Source organism: Lolium perenne, chromosome 5, assembly GCF_019359855.2.
Source record: "Lolium perenne isolate Kyuss_39 chromosome 5, Kyuss_2.0, whole genome shotgun sequence".
Taxonomy (NCBI): domain Eukaryota; kingdom Viridiplantae; phylum Streptophyta; class Magnoliopsida; order Poales; family Poaceae; genus Lolium; species Lolium perenne.
In genome coordinates this window covers 146,823,416-146,829,460 of record NC_067248.2, presented here as the reverse complement: position 1 = coordinate 146,829,460, position 6,045 = coordinate 146,823,416, and the positions used below count along the sequence as shown (strand labels likewise).

Below are 6,045 nucleotides of genomic sequence, written 5' to 3'. Positions count from 1 at the left end.
TAAGAAAATATTCATTGTCATGCCACGCAACCGCTAGAGGAAAATCTGGACAAGAATTGGTTATTAGTGAATAGACACGTACTAATGCAATTGGGAAAATCTAAATTATGAACTTGATAGAGAAGTATAATTTTTACTTGATACTATTTTTCTTCAGTATGAAATTCTGTAAAGCTTAAGGTCAATCCAACTCCTTCAATAGAAAAGATGATTAGCATATCCACTTATGGATTCTGGTGAACATGGTGGTTTCTTGGCCTTATTTTCCTCTTTTACATCATTGTTCCGTACAGATTTAATTTTATATCCATACCGACATGTTCTTATGTTTGTGGTATCCCTTTCTTGGCAGGCATATGTTGGTCTTTCCTTGCCAAGCTGTAATCTCTATTACTTAAAAAGAAGGAACGTGTTCCCCCTTCTCCCCCTACTTTGGTCGTCCTTTTGGTCGTCACCCCTTTCCAGCGGTCGCCAACATGGGCCGAACCAAAATGAGCCGCGCTCGTTTTCCCCTCCCGCACCATCTCTCTCTCCTATCACGCTTCCCCCGTTCCCAGCCGCTCACCCCGCCCTCTCCTTCTCAGCCGCTCGCGCCGCCCCGGTCATCTCACGTGCGTGCCAAGGTCTTCGAGCGCCACCAAGTCATGTTTATCCTCCGGCCGAAATCCCTCAAGCCGGCAATGTTCCTCCCATCCCATAAGGAGCGCGCCACCGTGATGAGCGCCGCCGCCATGTAGGGTTCGGGCGCCGGTGCCACATCCCCCCCCCCCCCCCCCCCCCCGCAGCATCCATACTTCCTCCCTCCCCGAGTTCACCGGCTTCAGGCCCTGGTTCCTATCAGCCCTACGAGCTGTTGCGCCTGTAGCTCGACCAGCGCACCTGCGAGCTGCTGCGCTAGGGCCTTGACCAACTACGGTACCGTGCTATCCGTAGAGAGGTTCAAGCCCCACGCACGCGGTTTCGGCGTCTCGCCCCGGCATCAGATCCAGGGATGGGGCTCATCTCCAGGGAAGCAGCGCAATGCCGAAGAGCAGGAAATAATCTCCAGGGATCGGAGGGACCGCCGGGACTATGAACAGATCGCCAACCTCGCTAAGAGGATGGGCCTCTACAGGTTATGTGCTGTAATTTTACTTAGTGCCGCTTCTGAATTCTCTATGCAACCTCTGAAATATCAATTATTTTTTCGGTGCCGTTGCTCCCTCTGCGGGATAACAGTGAACTGTATGGGAGGGTTATTGTTGTGAGGAAGGCCCCACTGCCGAACTACAGGCCAGACCTAAACGAAAAGTGTCCACAGAGAAAGGTGAGTCCATGCAACTTAATGGCAAGATCAAACATCTTACTCTGATTGTAAAATGCATGCCACTTGAATACTGTGTCTGCTGTGCATGGAAACAAATAGGTGGTGATCCCGCTAAGCTTGCAGAGGAGGGTTAAAGGACTTGTACAGGAGCACCTTGACTGTGCGCTCTTGCCATTTTGATAAAGATGGCGGCAAGACAGAAAGTGGTTCCGAGAAAACTGAGCCTGCGAACTTGAATGAGAGGAAGGACCCTCTGCTCGACGAGTCGGTCATGGAGAAGGTCCTTCGGAGGAAGAGTATTCGGATGCGCAATTTTCAACGAACTTGGCCGGTATGATGAACTCTAAAGAGTAGCTGAATGCCATATAGCTTTTTTTATGTTACAGGAAAGAAACAAAGGATGATTTGCAAATAACCTTCTGCAGCATTTCTTATATGTTCCTTCATATTTATATTTATTTATGCAAGTTGATGATTCATGGACTTATTGGATGAAGCTTTTACCTGCTTGTAATAACACGAATCCCCTGAAGGTGGTAAGATGGTAGAATTTTGGAAATCCCTCCTAGCATAGGATAAGGAAAGGCTTCTAGCTAGCAGTCATTGCACGTAATCAGGTACACATTGTTTGGGAGTAACTTATCAGATTTGTGCACTCAGTTGAACACGTGTCACAAGTCCTTTTTGTCCTTCTATTTATCTGAATAGTCATGTGCAATGCCAGGTTATAGTTATTTTGGGAGAGACAGGGTGTAACAATAGAAACTTGCAGTTCAGATATTTTCTTTTATTACACCGACTGTAACATTGTTATTGGAATATCTCATTTTTCTGATAAATATAGCAGATGAGCTGATTCAAATTAGTAATAATGATTTGGGTACAGAGCTTATACATACTTCACATAGCCCTGCTAACACGATGAGGTAATTTTTATGCTTGGTTGATTACTCACTGAGATACTTGGGTACACGCGGAGATGCAAATGCTTTAGTGGCCATCGTCATCTTAAGTTGCTCTGAATATTTGATGATATCCCTGTGTCTTTTTCTGCAAGTTCGCTTATCTGAACTCAATGCAAAATTCATTTTTTTATCCTAATGTCGTTGTTGTTGCATAGATAACTATCTTTTTATGATGTTCTGATCATAGTACTCATAACCTTTTGTAGATTAGTGATCTTGTGAATGAAAGCAATGTAAAGATGAACAGACTTAGGCATCAGACAGATAACTTAAAGTAAAGATGAACATACGAGAAGGCCACTTGCAGGTGTGTACATTCTGTGCAAATATCTTGGTTTGAAAAATCAACATGTATAATTGGGAGAGTGCATTAAGGTATATGATTTTTTACAGTTTATTAGTCTCCTTGTCCAATTTACTATTGTCTGCTCTTCCTGCTTTGATTCTTTTAGGTTGGGATAAGTGCATGGAGTCAAATTTTCTTTCTGTCGAAGTATAGCGGATAAACAGGTTAAATCCCTACTCAAGTCCAAGGCTAGCGGATAAACAGGTTGAATCCCTACTCAAGTCCAAGGCTAGCGGAGAAACATGTTGAATCCCTACTCAAGTCCAAGGCTAGCGGATAAACAGGTTGACTCCCTACTCAAGTCCATAGTGTTTATACATTCTATTTGTATTGATTTTGTGACTCAATGGACAAACAGTAATATTTGGACAGAATTGTGTGGCGTACCTGATAGTTTCATTTTTCAATTAGAAGGTGCATGGTCAATTAGTATTCCATGCATGACGAGCGAATTGTAATATGAATATGTCCCTTCCTTCCCGCGAAAAAAACCCTATGAGGCCAAAATGAGTTGTATATTTTATGTATATTGAATAGCGTTTTGTATAATTGAATAATGTCTCGGAAGATTGACCTTTCTGTTCGATTGTATCTTCCTGTGTTCGTTGTTTTCCAGGATAATATCTATTTATTGGATTAGTTATTGATCGACTACATCACTATATCAAGGAATTAAGGACGATGAAGAAAACATGGAGGTTTAAGATATACGTGGGTGCATCCCTTCTTACCTGGAACAACCATATGCGCGAATGAGTACAAAATGATGCATAGCCCTTCCAAAGAAGATAACTATGGTGTGTTCCTGCATTTATTTAATTTGTATTGGCAAAATATCTAGAAATATTGTGCGTTGCCTTTGATTAGTAGTACTGAAGATTGCTAGCTGGTTGGCTCGATGTATATGAATGCTAGACAGATGCTCATGACTGGCTATATTTTCACAATCTTTATGCAGTAGTAGTGACTGTTTGATGTCCTTGTAGGTAAGAAGATAGATCGTGATGTGAGAGGATGAGAGCTCATGATCTGATAATGTTTTAACAAAACAAATAAAATGAGGTATACTATGTAAGTGAAGCTGTGTCATTCCGGCCATGCAACTAGGGTTCCAGTCGCTAACTTAGCTAATTTATTTGTGCGGATTTCAGGTTTGGTCGTGACTCGAAGATCTAGGAGCACATAAGCACCAAGACTGATGTGTAGGTGATACAAATTCGATCAACATGGCTCATTGATTACTTGCATTATAAGGATTAGAAAATGTTGGGGCCATAATGTTCTTGTGTTGCATGCAGATACATAGCCATGCTGTGAAGTACTTCCTCAATGTCTAGAAGCTCGGCCTTGCCATAGGGCTGCCGCCTACTGGTAGCTCATTATTTTGTGAGTAAAGTTCAACATTCAATTGTTTATGTTCCCTTTTGTTGAGTAATTAACATGTCAGATCTAGAAGTAAATTGATATTGCATCCTATATTTTCCATCTTCATTCTAGAATCATGGTAACATGGCATATGATTAGTTCTCCCAAAAAAACACCTTGTGAATTAATTTCTTTCGTTTTGTTGATTCACGCTGAAAGAAAGTTCCATCATTCAACTGCATCTTGCTTGTCAGTTAGTATCCTTTGTGACTTTCTTTTCTGAAATAGCCTTCTCACATAGCAAAGATTGTAGATTTTTGTATCATCTGTAGCCACAAGAAACAATGCGCACATGTTTTCTAATACCACCACTTCATACCTATTTCGGCGACAAGAAATGTTCATGAAGTTAGAGGGCTGCATGAATTCTGAAACCGGTCCAATGCAGTTTCATCGATTGCTAATATTCAATGCAGTGTCGTTTTTTTTAATCACAGTTCATGCTTTCCATTTTCTTCTTACTGAACAGTGTATTCAACTTTGTTGTACTTTGCGGTATTAGCTAATCCAACATGGTACAATAACGAGAATGGATAGTCCCTAGAAGAGAAATTGTAAGAAAAATATGGTGAATATGGTGTTGTGTCTGATAGATTAAAGTTTAAAGGAAAGTACATGTGGAATCCATCGGCTTTAAGGAAAACATCAGTGGAAAACCATCTCGAATTGGAGGTTGAATGAACACGTCTCTTCTAATTTTCCACTATAGTACACCAAAAGGTTGTCAAGGATTAAATTTAGATTAACAAAGGTTGGGCATTCAAAAGAAGGGAGAATGAAGATACTCTTGTAAAAAAAGGTTCGGTATTTCAGATGGTTTAATTTAATTAGGTTTATTGACAAAGAACAAGGCAAAAAAATTAGATTAACAAAGGTTTCTGAAGTGGAAGAATGATTTACATGGCTTGTAAATTTGAGTTGTTGTAGAAAGCTAATTCTGAGCAGAATTGACTTCTTTGCTTTCAAGAAAAGGCTCAGATACATGGAGAGATCCCGAACTATGAACTTCTAGATATTTGTGTCAATGCTCTCTTCGTAAATGAGAGGTGGTGGGTTTGTGGAACACCAATGTCGTTGAGCCTATATAATGATTTAGATTAGTTATATGCAGCTGATAAACATAATTTACGGTGGAAGCTTATTCATTATTTTTTAGTATTTCATCAGAATGCTTGTTGCACATAATTTATGGATACTTGCATTTTCTTATCCTTTTCAATTTTTAAATCTGTTTTCCTGATGAAGTTTTTAGTTTGCCAAAAGAGATGGAGCTCTATATGACTATATCATCTAACTCAACTTTTTTGTTAAGTACTCTAAATTGCTTCAATAACTCAACAGAGCCACTACTCCGCCGCCCCATCAGTGCTCCTCCTCTCTGGGGTCAGGCCATGTATGACAAGGGAAGAAATTGCTCCTTCCACTGTGTCAGGTTCAGTCAACACCACCATCTTGGCCACTGGTTGTAAGGAGTGCATGTATTGCTTCTTTATATCGTAGTGTCTGTCACTTTTAAACTTGTTAAGTACAACACTATTGTTGGTAGAGTTCAGGCTTGATGCTGAATATTTGTTGTATTAATACTTTTATGGTGAATCGAGAAAAACATCAGTCCATATTGCGTTGATGCAGCAGATATTCTCAAAAAAGAAAAGATTGTGCATTATATTATAAATATTGTCCCAACCTGTCCAGATTCACGGTTCGCAAATAAACTACTGATGAAACTAAGACATACCTATTTTTTTCTGTATAATCAAGTGTTTGTGTGTGATGTCACATTAACACGTATAGTCTAAACTTAGACAAGATACAGATATTCCTTGTTCATCCAAATGGACGTTTATTCTTGATAGTCACTGATGGGCGTTTCTGCATGTACTTCCTCCGCCCCATTTAAATTGTCTATATATGTTGATGTTATTTAATGTCTAGATACATTCAAAATTTAAAAAGTCTCAGTCAACCTTTATGCATGGAGGGAGTATTAGTTTTGTAGTAAT

General features: G+C 40.1%; 1 long non-coding RNA gene across 7 annotated transcripts; it reads left to right on the top strand.

The window, feature by feature from the left end:
• The first annotated feature begins 487 nt into the window (after positions 1-487).
• Positions 488-5,696, top strand: LOC127300181 (uncharacterized). 7 transcript variants are annotated; one of them, XR_011745068.1, is made up of 11 exons: positions 500-1,114; positions 1,219-1,306; positions 1,406-1,637; positions 1,840-1,923; positions 2,478-2,578; positions 2,724-2,901; positions 3,234-3,414; positions 3,604-3,679; positions 3,769-3,823; positions 3,916-4,003; positions 5,384-5,696. It is a non-coding gene; the product is annotated as an uncharacterized lncRNA (long non-coding RNA). The 7 variants fall into 7 exon arrangements; XR_011745067.1 differs by having other exon boundaries at positions 488-1,114; positions 1,775-2,578; XR_011745066.1 differs by having other exon boundaries at positions 489-1,114; positions 1,840-2,578.
• Positions 5,697-6,045: the final 349 nt, after the last annotated feature.